Source organism: Podarcis pityusensis (genome assembly GCF_964106645.2).
Source record: "Podarcis pityusensis genome assembly, chromosome: 3".
NCBI classification, from domain to species: domain Eukaryota; kingdom Metazoa; phylum Chordata; class Lepidosauria; order Squamata; family Lacertidae; genus Podarcis; species Podarcis pityusensis.
The window spans coordinates 66,606,340-66,621,676 of NC_138026.1; the positions used below are offsets into that span (position 1 = coordinate 66,606,340).

The 15,337-nt window shown below is 40.5% G+C and overlaps 1 protein-coding gene across 3 annotated transcripts in view; it reads left to right on the forward strand.

Moving 5' to 3' along the window:
• ESR1 (estrogen receptor 1) overlaps nt 1-15,337 on the forward strand; it is a 204,434-nt gene that overhangs the window by 39,497 nt on the left and 149,600 nt on the right. The window contains exon 2 of one of the 3 annotated variants that reach the window (XM_080998375.1): nt 4,717-4,782. The exons of the other annotated variants lie outside the window; for them this stretch is intronic. The gene's annotated coding sequence lies outside the window, so the exon portion shown is untranslated. The remainder of the gene's footprint in view (nt 1-4,716; nt 4,783-15,337) is intronic. 3 annotated transcript variants of the gene reach the window in all.

The following is a 15,337-nucleotide window of genomic DNA, read 5'->3' on the forward strand; positions in this document are numbered from 1 at the left end:
GATGCAGCAGGTTTGTTCAGAAGAAACTTGAATAATCACTGGGGTAAAATATAAATTAGGATGCCCAAACCTTTTCTTGAGAAAAGTGCATTAATCTACCTTCATGATGTTAATATATTTTGCAGAATCTCCAAAAGTTCACTGGGAAGAAGATGATTTTTCTTTTCTTTTTTTAATGATATTTATTGAAAACTTTTAAAATTACAGAAAAAGACAAAGCAGAGAAAGAAAAAAGAAAAAAACAAAAAAGAGGAAAAAAAACAAACAAACCACATCCAACAATACAAATTCAAAAAACAAAAATACACCACAAACAGATAAAAATAAAACCAACATTCTCAAAACTTCAACTTTCATTACCTTCTTTCTTTGACCTCCTCCTCCTCCCTTTTTTTGTATCCCAGTTAATAATTATCACAGCAAATCCTTTCCATATTTCATAATATTCTGCCATTACATTACCTTAATCTATTTTCATCTTATCTTATAAAAAACCTTAAAACTTAAAACTTAAATCTTATTTTTACCCACTTCTCATAACCATAATATTCTTGCCTAATTCTTTAAACATTTTTGCTAGAGCCAAGTAATTTCGTTCCAACATTTTTCTAACAGTCATCAATTTTATAAAACAATCCTATTGATAAAAAAAAGAAATAGAAACAATCCAATCTTCATCCAGCGTCCCTTCCTCCTGGTCCCGGGTTTTGTCAGTCCTTTTTATCCCATCGATCTAGCGCATTAACCTGGTAGCCTTATATCCGAGGCCCTTAAGTCCCTTCCATGTCCCTTCCGCAGCTCTTCTTCATATTCACCTTTCACTCGTGGGAACTCCAGCTTGGTAATGTTTTTGACCCTTTTCAACAAATCAGCCCCTTTTCCATAGTCCAGACTAAACTCCATGTAGTATTTAAAAACATGTTTCAGAATCCCTCCAAAATTGAGAGCCCCCACAGCTCCAAACTTCTCACGGCCCATTGCCAGACTCGGAAAGTCCAAACATCCCTACATAGGGGGGTCTATCCAACCCCCCATTTCCAAATCAGTCCAAACTTTATCTTTCCTAATCTGGCTTTTTCCAAGTTCATTTGTCAAATCCAAAAGCTCATGTTCCTGCTGGGCCGCAGCTCCCTCCATCTCTGGCGCCCAAGATTCCGCAACATCCTCTTTTCTCATCTGTTCTGTCAGGGCACACTCCTGATTTAATTCCTGGGTGGGCTCCATATAGTTTCCCACTGCCTGTTCAAAAATTCTGACCGCATTAGTCATCAAATCTGTCTTCTCAGTTAACTGTTCCAGTAGAGCATTTGTTTTACAGAGAGCACACAACAGAGCTTCTGAATACATTGTCCTACAAGGTCATAAGTCTTTTCCCACAATTGTAATCTGTGACAGCTGCAAGCTCCCTGGAATTAGTTACAATTTCCCAGTCTCCCTCTAGGGGGAAAACTTCTAATTGTTCTTGCAACAAAGTTTCTTTTTTGAGATATTTTGTCAATATTTGTTCCTTTAAAATGCGAAAGGAAACAGTGGAATCACTATGTTTCTCTTCTTTTAGCTATCTGTCAAAAACGTTTGTCTCTGGTCAATGAGCTTCCAACGTCAGTCCTGACACGCCGCTCCAGGATCAGGACGGTGGAAAGTTACTTTACTTTAAACTCACTTCTGCAGGTTTAAACAGTCCGAAAAAGATCCCCCTTCTTCTCCTGCTGCCAAAGGGGGGTTCGAGGATTTTAAATGATGAAAGCCAATCCTTTAGAAGCGATTTTCTGAGCTATAGTTTATGTTGTCTTTGCTTTATTCTGTCTACAAAGAAACGGAAGGCTGACTTCCTGTTTAGACCTTCCCGTTTCAGTACCAAATTGAAGTAAATTTTTAAATCCAATTCCTTTCTGCTCGCAAGTCCTTATTTAAAGACCAATTGTTCAAAGTTTAAGTACTCACGGGTGCTTATTTTAGAAGCCAAATTGTCCCAGGAAAAAGGCAGCGCTCTCCGGCAACGGCTATGCAGCTTCGCTCCACGGAAATAGCAGTTGACTTGCAGCACCGCGCCACTTCCCCCTCTTCGCTTCGGAGCCCGTTAGTGGGTTCCTTTGCGGGTTGGGGGGGCGCTAAGGGTGCCCGCCGAGTCCCATGGTCACAGGCTTCATCCGCCTGTGATTTTTAAAAGGGTCCCCGCTTCGCCGTAGCGGAAAAGACCCGTTTCGCGCGGAGCTAGTCCCTCCAGTTCAGAGGGAGTCCGCCATTGCCGATGGCGCCACCCCGGAAGTCCCAGATTTTTCTGAGTTCTATGATTCAGAAATAACCTTGAAATTAATGGTGTCTCTAACTTGGTAGCTACCTGAATTTAACTTGATTGAATGTCAGAGTAATGTGTAGGTTGGGATCCTTTCAGTTTTACCTCATGTCTGTTCTCATGTTTTAATCTGCAGCAATCCTTTGAATTAAATAATACAAAGGCAAGGCAGGCATGTGCAATAGCTTTGTAAATGATCTCAATATAAAACAATTAACTATTAAAACAGTAGACAAAGATACAGCTGTCTTGTCATTTAGTAAAAAAACCCCATTGACTGAGCCATGAAAGCTTTTAACCAAGAAATAAATATTTTTTTTCAATGAAGGACCTAATGATTGACATAAAATTGTCAAAGCAAAGTTTTAATAATGGCCGCTTACCCAGTCCTGGGGTAGGTGGCAGTTGTGGCCTGTTGCGACCTGACCCCTGGGAGCAATGCTGGGCTGGACAACTGGCAGTTGGGAAATCCCCGTGCTGGCCACGGAGTAGGGCGGGAGTTCCTGCCAGTCCCAGTTTTGAATTCCAGCCAATCATGCCAGTCCATGGTGGGGCAGGGCTCAGGAGTGAACCAGTGTGGAGCAGGCTTCACCACAGTCCACCCTCTGGATTTAAAAGACAGGCTGTCCTGACTTTGGGACTGCGGTCAGCCGATGAACACATCCCCCCATCCCTGCCTCCCTTTCATGCTTTGGGACTTGTTGTATATTAATGTTTTTTCCTCTAGGTTATGTGATTAATGGCCTTGCTCTGGTTCTTTAATAGTTGCCGTATCCAGAGCTGTGAAGGAATTTGCCTGCAAATAGATACGCCCCGTTTGCAGGCTTTGCCCTCCACGTAGCAATGGTCACAACTTTAGCTGATGTAGGCACTGGGGTGGAATTCTTCCTTCAGCGGCGTGGGAGGGCTATCCGTGTAGACCTGCATCTTGTGATGGACCCATTAATCCCATGATCAACCCTGTCATGCCTCAGCCTTCCACCAGGATGCTGGGAGGGATACATACCTAATGCCTAAGCCAAATGCTACCTATATCTGGAATCAATTTCAAATCCCAGAACATTGTTCTTGTCTCATTTGTTCATCTTCTTAGACTAGGACTAGCTCCTGGGAAAGGGGTCACTGCAAGTGGGACTGCAACAGGTACTCTTGGAAACGGTGAAGCATTTGTTGTTGTTTAGTTGTTTAGTCATGTCCGACTCTACATAATTCTGAAATGAGTTTGCTTCTAGGCTATTGCGTGGACAGGCGGAGTCCCCAGATCGCGAGCGGTCCCCCCCGTCATGTGGAATAACGACTCAAGACAACGTGCTATGGGATTAAATTGGCCACAACTTTATTAAATTTCAAATGTGGGTAGACCTTGGCTCAGGCATTGGGCGTTCTCTCTCCCCAGTCCCCAGCCGGGGACCTAGGGAGCTTCAGGGTTATCCAGTGTGTGTGTGGGGGGGGGGAATGGGCCGGCTCTGGAGAACATATGTTCAAGCAGAGATAGCCGCCCCCGTTACGCCGCCGCCGCAGGGGAGAGCAATGACGACCTTTCGGCGTACGGTCAAAGCCTCCCTTCAGAAACCCCTTTAACGGGGAACCCTGGTATCGCCGCCGCAAAGAGGAAGATGGACTAAAGGATTCTGCCCAAGGCCTGATACCACCAAAGTTGTGACGTTTTGCTACGGGAAAGGCGAAACCTGCCAATGCAGGGAAATTCCTTTCCGGCCCTTTAACAACGACCTTAACGTAGCAGCGCCCGCATACCTGTGAAGAAAAGTTACCTGTAAAACCTATGAAGAAAAGTTAACCTGCAAAGAAGACATTAACTGAGGGTGGGTAGGGTGGGAGAAGCTCTGGAGCCAAGTGAGGATTCCCAGGTAAGATCCTCCCTCTATTGTGTGGGCAGGTAATCCCTCCCCTACCTGGCCTGGTCTCCTTGGCAACGCTTCCCCCAGGTGGGATTGGACAACTGACTGAGGTAGGCGGAGACCTCCAGGTATCCCACCTGAGGGAAGGCAAAGCCAAGCCTATGCTGATGGGGCCGCTCCAGATCCAGGGCTGCGCGCGTCCACGCAAAGGTCGCCCCCCGTTTTAAGCGGGGAGCGGTCATTCTTGTTTTGGAGCCCCAATTTGGCTCAATAGGCCTTGTAAATGTTCCTAATACACAAACAGCAATGTGCAGAGGAGAGGAAAAAAACCCTTAACTCAAATTTAACAGGACTTTAAAAAACAAATTGCCCAAGGTTGATGGTTGAGAGGTTTTAACACTGGATGCCCTTACTTCAGTGGAAGAAAACTGAACTTTTCTCTACAAACTTTACAGGCCAATGTAGCTCATGTGTATTATATGTTTTAAAGTTCATTTCTCTCCTCGGCATTCTGCTGCTTCAGTCTCCCTCTGCTGAGGCTTTTCTATTTTAGTTCACAAGGTCCCGTGACCCTGTCAGCCAATAACAGAACAACAGAAGCAATGGAAACTTCTTTCTGAAATAAAAGTAAGTCAAAATAACTTGGCTTTTTCACGTTCTGCTCTTCCTCAGAATCACTTTTGTTTACTGCTGTTTTTATTTTCAGCATGTTAAACACAACTCATGGTGCCCAGGGGAGTAATTAAAAAGTTTCTTCAAACTGTGTTTTCGTAACGTCACTTTTATTTATGGTGTGTCTTCGGTATATTGCAGTGTGACTGATCCTTCAAAAGAGCAGCCAAATTGAAGGAATGCCTGTCAGAAGCTGAATAACTTGCACATAAATGCAGATTTCATCCTTATTTTTTTTCTAAAACTGGTCCAGTAATTCAACAGTTACTATTCAGTAAGGATTTGTGTGCCAGGTCTCTCCCCAGTTTTCTCTCTGACCCATTCAGGAGCAAGGAACGAAAGTATTATTAAAAAGGTCACATGTTCTAGCCATGACAAATTGCACATAAAACAGCAGTTTTTAAGCTGTTATCATGGATTGCAGTACTATTAACCTTAAGTGGTTTCAAGATTTTAACCTGAATTAAATAGTTAGCACACTTAAGAGAATATTAAATAAGTAAAATGAAAATGAATCCAGTAGGATTTGGGATGACATAACTTTTATGTTCATGAGATTCATTTGTATCCAGGATGAACATAAAATGTGCATACTGTACAGGAAACAGTGAATGTACACAACATCTGGAATTAGGGTTACATCTTCAGATTAGAGGTGTTGTCTTTTACTAAAATATTCTATAAATATTTTAGTGACAAATACCCCAGTGTATTAAGAATGAGCCTTTGTGAAGTGCTATGTTTGTTTCCCTGAGTAATATGTGGTAGTTAACTCCTCCCCCCAGTAGGACAGAAACTGTGATATTGGATTGGCATCTCTGTGTGAAAACAGAAAGCTTTCCAAGTTACATAGATTTCTACTCTTAGATAGTAATAAGATATGGTCCAGTTTTAGCCATATAAAGAGAGTGACTTTTAAAAAAAGAACTATGCGGCAATTTAATAATTTAAGGTCAATGCCATCTTAATCACGTAACATTTAGCAGATGTTACTAGTAATTAACTGAATCATTGTGTATTTAAAGTAACACATAAAATATTGTTTTTCAGTTGACCTGTTTCATTTATTAAAAATAGCACTATAGTTTAAACCCATAGTTTAAACCCATAATTATCTTACAGATTTAAACTGTAGTAATTCCCTCCTCCCTGGGAATTGCAGTTCTACCAGAAGTGATTACAATTAAAGTGGTGTGTGTGTGTGTATGTGTGTGTGTGTGTGTGTGTGTACAATCTGTGCATCAATACAGGATCACAACTTGAGAAGAACCTAAGAAGTTGCCTTATACCGAGTTAGACCATTGATACATCTGGCTAAGTACCGTGTACAAACTAGACGTAATGTTAATTGTATGGATGCAGTTAATGTGCATATGTTAAAAAATGTAAATAGCAGCCATGGGAAATCAGAGCAGCCTATCTGGGGATTGGGTGGGGACAGGGGGAGCTTCTCAGTGGTCAGAGGATTTAGTGCATTATGCACCAAGAACCACTTTTTCCCTGTCAATGCCTTTAGAAATGTCAAGCAGAACAGAGAGACAGAGCTTCATGAAAAATTAGATAGGGAATAACAAACTTTGATATAATATAATATATTATATTCTCAAGTTTTAAAATATTTTCATATTCTACCTAAACGTAGCATCTAGAGCATTGTGCAAAACAACCTAACAGCCAATATGTGCATCCATGATACGGGAAATGATCTCCAGAACCCCAAATCACATTTTGTTTTAGCTTATTGTGATTTTTTTTTTAATGAACTTGACTAAGTCTGCTGGTAACTATATTCCCAGATATTTCGATATTTTTTATAACCAAGGAATTTAAAAAAAAGCTTTTGGAAGATGTTTTGTTCTCATTGAAATGCTGTGTCGAGGAGCCCTAGACTTCAAATTGGTAGCCAGTATAGTTGAGCTAGGACAGGAGTAGGGAATGGGTGACTATCGATTTCAGTTTCTCTCAGTTTCTCATTTTCCCAATCTTAAAGTTCATTTCAGCATTGTGCACTAACCACAGTTTTTGAACCATCTTCATAGGCTGCCCAGCATACAAGGAGATTACTAGATGGATTACTCTGCCCAAATACCAACCAAATTCGAAACGCATCTCTGTTCTCTTTTGGTGGAGAACTGTTTGGCTGTCCCCTCATATAATAAAATAAGAACAAAATAAGTGAAAGAATAATGAGAAGAGAAGGAGTGATACTTTCTTCATTAGCAGACTTTCAAAGTCATACCAGTGCATGAAAGGTGGTCATAATAATAAGAACTTACAGTTTGCAAATCCGTAGGCAGAAGGAACAGAGTTAGCAGTAATGTGTCAGAACCATAATATTGATATCCTGGAATACAAATAGGAGGGTTGTTTTTTTTAAAGTGTTAATAAGTTCGATCAATAAAGCCTCTGACTTTTAAATCCACTTTCTAGCTCCCTCTGAAGTGATGAAAAGCAGTCAGGTAGCAAGATATGTGCTGTAAGAATAGCTTGATTTTAACTATTCCCCCATGCAGTGCCTGTAACCCAGACCCAGCAGGCATGTAACTTGTGAAAACCAAAAACTGAATCTGTTCTGAAACAGATAATTATTTTCATTATTCAATCTGAGTGAAATTCATGCATGAAGTAAGTTAGGCTTTTGAGCCTTTTTTTATTCTTAAGTAAAGACAAAGGGGCCTTTATAGTTTCATATTTGTGTGCTTTGAAAGAAGAAAGAACACATTCATATAGGAAATAATCAGACGTGATTGCTGAAAAAAGTAGATATAAACTTTAAATTTTTATTCTTACTAAAACTAATTCTATGTTGAAGTACCATGCAAGTTCCAAACAAGCAATTTATCTTCCTTTCTTTCTATCACCTGCCTTTTCCAATGCTGACAGCAGTATACAACATAAACACAACTACAAAGTCACCCAATAAATTAACAATAATACAAAGTTAACAAGTAGGGTTCCACAATACTGTCCAACTAAGTAGCCAAAAATCTTAGGGCCTTACACAACAGCCTGAAGCTCAGGTAGATGGGAGGAGCCTCCCTAGCTCAAATGTTCTTCCATAACACCAGGGCAACCTGATGCATCACTCAATGTAGGGCATGGATTGAAGTAGGACCATGCTTTTAGCTCCACCCCCGACCTGGGTTGGGGAGTTGGTTTTCAAACAACTGCACATTGAGCACAGTTGTCTGCATGAGATTCATTTAACTCATTGTCTTGTTAGCTTAATTTAAAATAGATTTTGCTGGGATGAAAAGCAGAATAACACTGAGTGAGACTAATAAAACTTTGAAGGGAAATAATAGGTTCCTAGGGATCTGTAACAAAACCGCTACATTCTGACAGAATCATAAATCATCCAGAAAGCAGGAAGATAATGAGGGAATGTGTAAATCTTCAGATGAAACCTGTTATTGAAGTATGTTATAAGTGAGAGTAAAAGTTGAAGACTTAGTAGCATAGCTGCCAGCTGTCAGTGATACCTTAGCGTTGTAAATGGAGATGCTAGGAAAAATTCTTAGTGGTGTAGTTGCCAGTGTGGTTGCACATGAAACTGTAAGTAAGGCGCACTGTAAAAGGAATCATATCCGTTTTTGTCTGTGGCATTTGTGTACAATTTATTTTTGGCGGATAAATGAGTTCATTTCCTCACTTAACTGCACAGTAACAGTAGCTTCAATCTATGTCTGGTTATGAAAAGCTATACAGATTCTATATAATAAAGGAGAAAGAAGAGCCTTGCTTCAGACCTGAGTAAATTGCTTCAGAAGAAAACCCTCTTTGCCCCTTAAAAAAGCATAGAGCCCCAGGAGAGCTTAGCTTTAGTGCTGAAGAGAAGGCACATTCGCTGACTGCTTCAGATGAGTGGCTCCCTACACTGTCCAATATACTTTGGACAGTATACTTTGACTATAGCTCTTTTATGACCCACATTTTGTGACCACATCTTAAGCATTGCTAAAATACTTGGCTGAAATAGAGTTATGGCACTACCAACACCACCATACTTTAATGTTACTTTCTGTATTATGGTGCTATAGTGCTAGAATGCTCATTTTAAAAGAAAATTAACTTTCCAGTTTCCACCATTTTAGCAACATGGTTAATGATGGTCAAAAAGATTTCTATTAAACATTTTTCTGTAAAAATGATGTTATAGCATGCATGCATGCATACAAACATATATTTATTTGTATGCCACCTTTCCATGGTTAAAACCATGTTCAAGGAGGCTTACGACATGTAAAAAACTCACATAATTACAAACAACAAAAATAGTCATAAACCATCAATAAAACAATAAAACAAAGTAAACAAATGGAACAATTTCCACATAAATCATAATAAGATATAAAATAAAGATAGAAAAAGTTAGTATCAATAACAGCAACAACCCATCCTCAGCGAAAGCCTCTAAACAATACCCCAGCCCAAGGGTCTGTTCTGTAAACACCCCCCCCCCCAGGCCAGGTGAAAAAAGGTCTGCCAGGCAGGTAACAGCTCTTCAAGGACTCACAGCCAAGATGGTCTTGACTTATAGCCAGCATGGTTGTGTTATAGCACTATACCTCCCTTTCATTAAAATGTAAATAGCTGGAAAAGCATTTTAGCAATAACTAAAAGATCACGTGATTAAAAAGGGGGTTGTCTTAAAATGGTACCTGCCCCAGAGTACCAAAGTCAGACTTCTGCCACCTGAGGGGGAATTTTTTTTTAAAAGAACCACAAGGAAAAAACCAAGATGACAATGACTGCATGATGACATTGTGTGGATGCCATGTAAAAAGTGAGTGAAAAGCACCTAATGTGAAGCAGTCTCTGTTCTTGTAAATATGGTTTTTAAGCAGGGAATTGCTTGTGGGAAGCAAGTTGTTGTTGTTTAGTCGTTTAGTCGTGTCCGACTCTTCGTGACCCCATGGACCAGAGCACGCCAGGCACTCCTGTCTTCCACTGCCTCCTGCAGTGGGAAGCAAGTATCTTTGTAATAACTGCCTATATATATCAGCAGCACCTTTATGATTATATATTGCCTTTTTTCACTTTACGTTAACAAACAAATCTTCTAAAAATGTTGCAAAACTGTTCTAGTTTCCTTGCATGACTCACTGAAGCTAAGGCAATGGAAGCCCACAACAAATATGTATACCGCCTTTGAATTCCTTCTGGAGTAGTTTTATAGGTTTGGCCAGAGATTAAAGAGAGTTAGAAAAAGGTACAAGTTATGCCGCAGGCAATGATGGCTGACGCTATCACCTTTCTCTATCTCTATCATTCTGCCCCAAGTCTTTGTGTCAGTCTGTTTAGTTTATTTCTTTACTACATCTGGTACGTTGTCTTAAGACAGGTCCAGTTGGAAGTCTATTTATTTGTCAATCCATTTCCCCAGAATCTGGGGTATAGTACTGGCTTCTCTCATGGGTTTTTGAGGACGAATGAAATAACGGTGCTATAGTATGCTGTAAATAAAGTTGCAGAAGTTTGGATAATGATGAGACATTTAGACGAGAGTTATTCTAACTCATGGTAATTAGCACTTAATAGGAATCAATTGCTGGAAGTAAGAACTGGAATGCAAAATTTTGAATTTGCTCACATAACATAGTAACAGAATATCAAATTGTAGCTGTGGCTGAGACTATGAACTGTTGACATGTATGTTGCCTTGCCTGTTTACCTTGCTCCGAGATGGTCTTGAGTTTACTTTTTATATTGTTGCAATTCTGTGGTTTTTAAAGTCTAATTTGTAGGGGCAACTTTCAGTTGCTGAGGTCCAGGTTTGTAAGCAAATCTGGCCAACCATCTGTATGCTTGACCTTGTCCATCATTGTTCATCACATTCTAACAAACAGATTGTCTGGTTGGATCCGGGAGATGAGAGTGGGACCAGTTTCTTTTGAAGGAGACAGTGATTTGGCCTCTGATGAAAAACCTAACCTGGATCCAGAAGAAGTTAACAATAAACCAGTACCTAACCTTCCTTGATAGTAGTTGCTGAAGGGTGGTTGTTGGGCAACTCTATATACTTTTGGACAAAGCTGATTTCTAGATTCTTTTTAATTTGGAGTAGGTTTTGGAACTGAAACTGCCTTGAACAACCAGCAGAATGGCATGTATTGAGGGAAAGGCAGGGAGAGTGTGACCTTGTTAATTTTCTTAGACTTCTTAGTGGCCTTTGATACTGCTGACCATGTTGGGCAGGCTTTCTGAGTTGTGGATTGGCGGCACTGCTTTGTAGTGGTTCACTTTTAATTGGAGACTAACCCCTTGAAGATTCTATTTCTGGGTCCCATCTTTCCTCCCATGATGTTTAACATCTATATGAAACAAATGGGTGGCATCATCTGAACATACGAGACTCAATCTGTACCAGTGTTTCTCAAACAGTGGGCTCAGACCCATCGCTAGGCCTTGGGCCACGTTCTGGTAGAGCTCAGTGCCACAGCCTCTCCAGCGCTTCCTAACTTGCCTGCCCCCCATGCTCTGTGTGATGGGCAAAGGTGGTCAGTTTACAAATGAGTTCAGTAGAGTAGGCATTGCATTCCTCCTCTGAGGTAAAAGGGCCAGAAAAGATAAAAGATGAATAGGTATCATCATTATCATCAACAAATAAATTGGAAATAGAATAGATGAGTGTAAGAGAAGAAAATTATTATAGGAGGAAGCAGTAGTGGCTGGTGGGGCTGCATTGCTCCTGGCTTACTGGGAGGGAACTATTCTAGCTTCCAGTTGAGCTCACAATAAGATGAGGTAATATGAATAACCAATAGCATCCCTTATATTCCTAAAGTTGTTGGCTCTGGCTACAAATAGCCAATGAAGTCTCATCTGTTTACTCTAGCTTGGCGCCTCAGTCTAAGTAACTTGTTGGTTATGAACACGATGGTTAACTCCTACACTGACCGGTTAGTCAGTCACTACTAATGATACTGTGGTGAACAAGAGGTCTGACAAAATGATTTTTCAGTAGCTTGTCACTTTCAGCTCAGTAGATTCATGACTAGACAGACATAATAGAAAATTTTAGAAAGAGGGATGTTAAAGGGTTTAAAGGGTTTGTATGCATTGTATCAACCAAGCAACGCCCTTGGCCAAATATGACAGGTTTTGACACAGTTTTCCTTCTTAGATCAGATCTGCTACATAAGTTGATATTGTGATCTACCATGGGAGGGGTGTGTCTTTAAATGGAGCTTATAAATGCTTTTAAAAAAAAATTGAAATGAAAATAAATAAATAAATAAAATGGATGGATGGATGGATGAATACAAAAAACAGTGAGCTCCTGTTCTATTTTGGAGGATATAATTAACAAAGAAACAAAGAGGTAATAGCAGCTTTCTTTCTTCTAATGGTAGCTGTGTTGTTTAGGTAGCAATAAAATTTACAATAGAATTTAACTTCCATTTAACTTCATAATATAGGCTTGAGAATTCCTGGCACCTCCTGGGCTGGTTCCCCTCCCTGATAGGGGCCTCTCCCCCTTGCCACTCTCATAAATAGCCAGTCACCAGCCCTCTGCTTCTGGGCAGAAGGAGAAAGCTATGCAAGTGGAGACTATTGGTCTGTTCCCTTGCTTTTGTCACTCTTAATAAGCTAGACATGAGCGGGTGAACAGGCAAGGGAAGAATAAGAAAGGGCTAGACGTCTGACAGTTGGAGTATGAGCCTCAGTCCTGTGATGTCAACTCCATACCCTCCAGCCGTTACAACAGGACATTCCTGAAATTACAGAAGCCATCCCAGCTTCTGATTTGATCCTGGAGTGTCCCAGGGATGCATTGGCCCTTGCAGTGGTGCCGTGCTCGTGCAAGAGTCAGCTAACTCGTGTAAGCCACACTCTGGTGTAAGCCAGCTGACTCGCCTCCTGATTTTCATCAAGGGAATGTTGGAGGGTATTCAACTCCTGATACTGGGTCTACATCTACATACAGTGGTACCTACGGTTACGAACTTAATCCGTTCCAGAGGTCTGTTCGTAACCAGAAACCACTTGTAACATGAGGCACACTTCCGCTAATGGCACCTCCTGCTGTTGCCACGCCACCGGAGTGCGATCTCTGCTCGCATCCCGGGGCAAAGTTCGCAACAAGGGGCATCTACTTCTGGGTTAGTGGAGCACGTAACCTGAAGAATTCGTAAGGGGGACAGTTCGCAACACGAGGTACCACTGTATTTTGCCAAGTGATGTGCAACCTATGCAGTCCTATGCATGTTTTCTCAGAAGTCCCTCTTCATCCAATGGGGATTACTCTCAAGTAATTAAGAATGGGTTTTTCTCCCATTCCTCCTTTGCCTCCGTCCTCCAGCTGTTGTGGATGATCAAGGGACCCATTGGTGCAGCAATAATGTGCTGCTGAGGTTTCTTTCTCTTTCTCTTTCTCTTTCTCTTTCTCTTTCTCTTTCTCTTTCTCTTTCTCTTTCTCTTTCTCTTTCTCTCCTCCAGTGGAACAGTCTCCAGTGGATCTGTTGCTCTCCTTCATGGAAGGATAAGTCTGGATCTACCCCATATAATTGATAACTATTTTTCTGCACTGCCATGCGGCTCACAAGTATTGCTTAAGAAACAGCAACTAATAAAACACACTAAAAGAAAAGCATCAAAATGACAGTTTTAAAGCAATAGCTAATGGAGCTGTTCTCAGCATTTCCCCACAAATGAAAAAGCAAGGCCTTTCCACAATTTGGGTGTCCCAGCTCACAAGGCCTTATTTCTCATACCCACCCCCCAATCCCCAAGTCTGTGGCCTGAGAGAGAGAGAGAATGCTCTCAAAGGGAAAGCAATGTTCTTGGGCACATTCACATTGAAAGGATTTGCACAAAATACCCCCCCTCCTGCCAGTTTTGCTGTTTTAATCAATCAATTCCATTTCCTATCGGAGGTTGTCAGGTCATTGTATGTGCTTTCTAATAACTGTATGTCTGAATAGTCATACTGTATGTAATTAATCCTTGTAAATTGGCAATAGTTTTGTCAATGTGAGCCAGAAATGACTTTCAGACTGTTGTCTGAACTCAACGTTTTCTAGGGGTTTGGGCAGAATAGTTCACACTTTGTCCTGTTGCGCTTTCAAATATAGTGGTACCTTGGTTTAAGAACAGCCCTGTTTACAATTTGGTTTACGAACTCTGCAAAACCAGAAGTAGTGTCCCGATTTGTGAACTTTACCTCAGTCTATGAATGGAATCTGAACAGTGGAATGGCACTGGTGGTGGGAGGTCTCATTAGGGAAAGTGCGCCTCAGTTTAAGAACAGTTTCGGTTTAAGAACGCACTTCCGGAATGGATTAAGTTCGTAATCCGAGGTACAAACGTATGAAACGTTAAAAACTGGGAATGGAAACGAAGTAGGCAGCTGTGATGTTATTGCTGCAAAGCTCAGAAAGGCTTCGATGCAAGTCTCTTTTTATTTTAATCTGAATGCTTGTGGTTGGGAGTGGTTGAGATAAATGACTTGGGGCTCATCTTGAGGCTTAGGGCAGTGTTTCTGAAGTAATTATTTATTATATTAATTTGGCTTTCCCAAAAGTATAATAAATCCCAGAAAGTACTTTGCAGTATGTTTATCTTTACGCAGTGCCAAGCCATGTTCTTATCCTCATAAGAAACCATTCTATTTGTGTTTGAGTTTGCAAATTCTGACCTGAAGCAAAATTACCCTTTTCAATAGGAAATGAAGACATGCTCCCTCTACTTCAGGATGAGAAGTAAAATACAGTTTCATGGCCTGGGCAAGAACATTAAAAGCAATATCCTGGCCAACAGTTTGCTTACTCAGTATATTGCTCTTTTCCTAATTCACCAAACTGGATTATTTTTCGTTCAGAACTGCTGCGCCATGTTGCTATGTTCTATGCCAGTCATACTGAATTTCAAGGAGGTGTCTGTGCATACAGTAATACACCTATATATAGATTTTAAAACATCAGGAAATTAGCAACACTACAATCCATTTTTATTATTTTGTTAACACCTCATTTTCTTAAGCAGCCTTCCTGTCAACAATGAATTCCTTGTGGAACTGTTCATGGTCATTCTCACAGCAGCAGGGTAGACACTTCTAAAGGGAAAGCTCTACTTCTAATTAACAACGCTTGAAGGGTTTGATTTCTGCAAATTCCTGTGTAAGCTATCCTGATTTGCAGCTCCTTAACTAAGGTGTGGATTAGAACATAATTATCTTTATGATTTCACTCTTCTCCAGATATTGTGATATGGTTCTTGGCTCAGAAAACATACAAAAATGTGTTAAATTGAGTAGTTTAGGAAATTGTTCAGAAATGCATACGTTGAGATAAAAATACATATTCAAATACTATTTTGTGATAAAGTTGGATTTATATGTAGATGTTTTTAAAGAATCCAGAACAAACTTAGGAGTGATCACGTGAAAAATTTACACAGACTGGAGATGGATCTGTTCATTTTCAATTCTTTTTGCAATGATGCTAGGTACAATTAAAAATAATACTTCTAGATATAATAATTTTTTGAGCTTTTTTTCTTTATAACA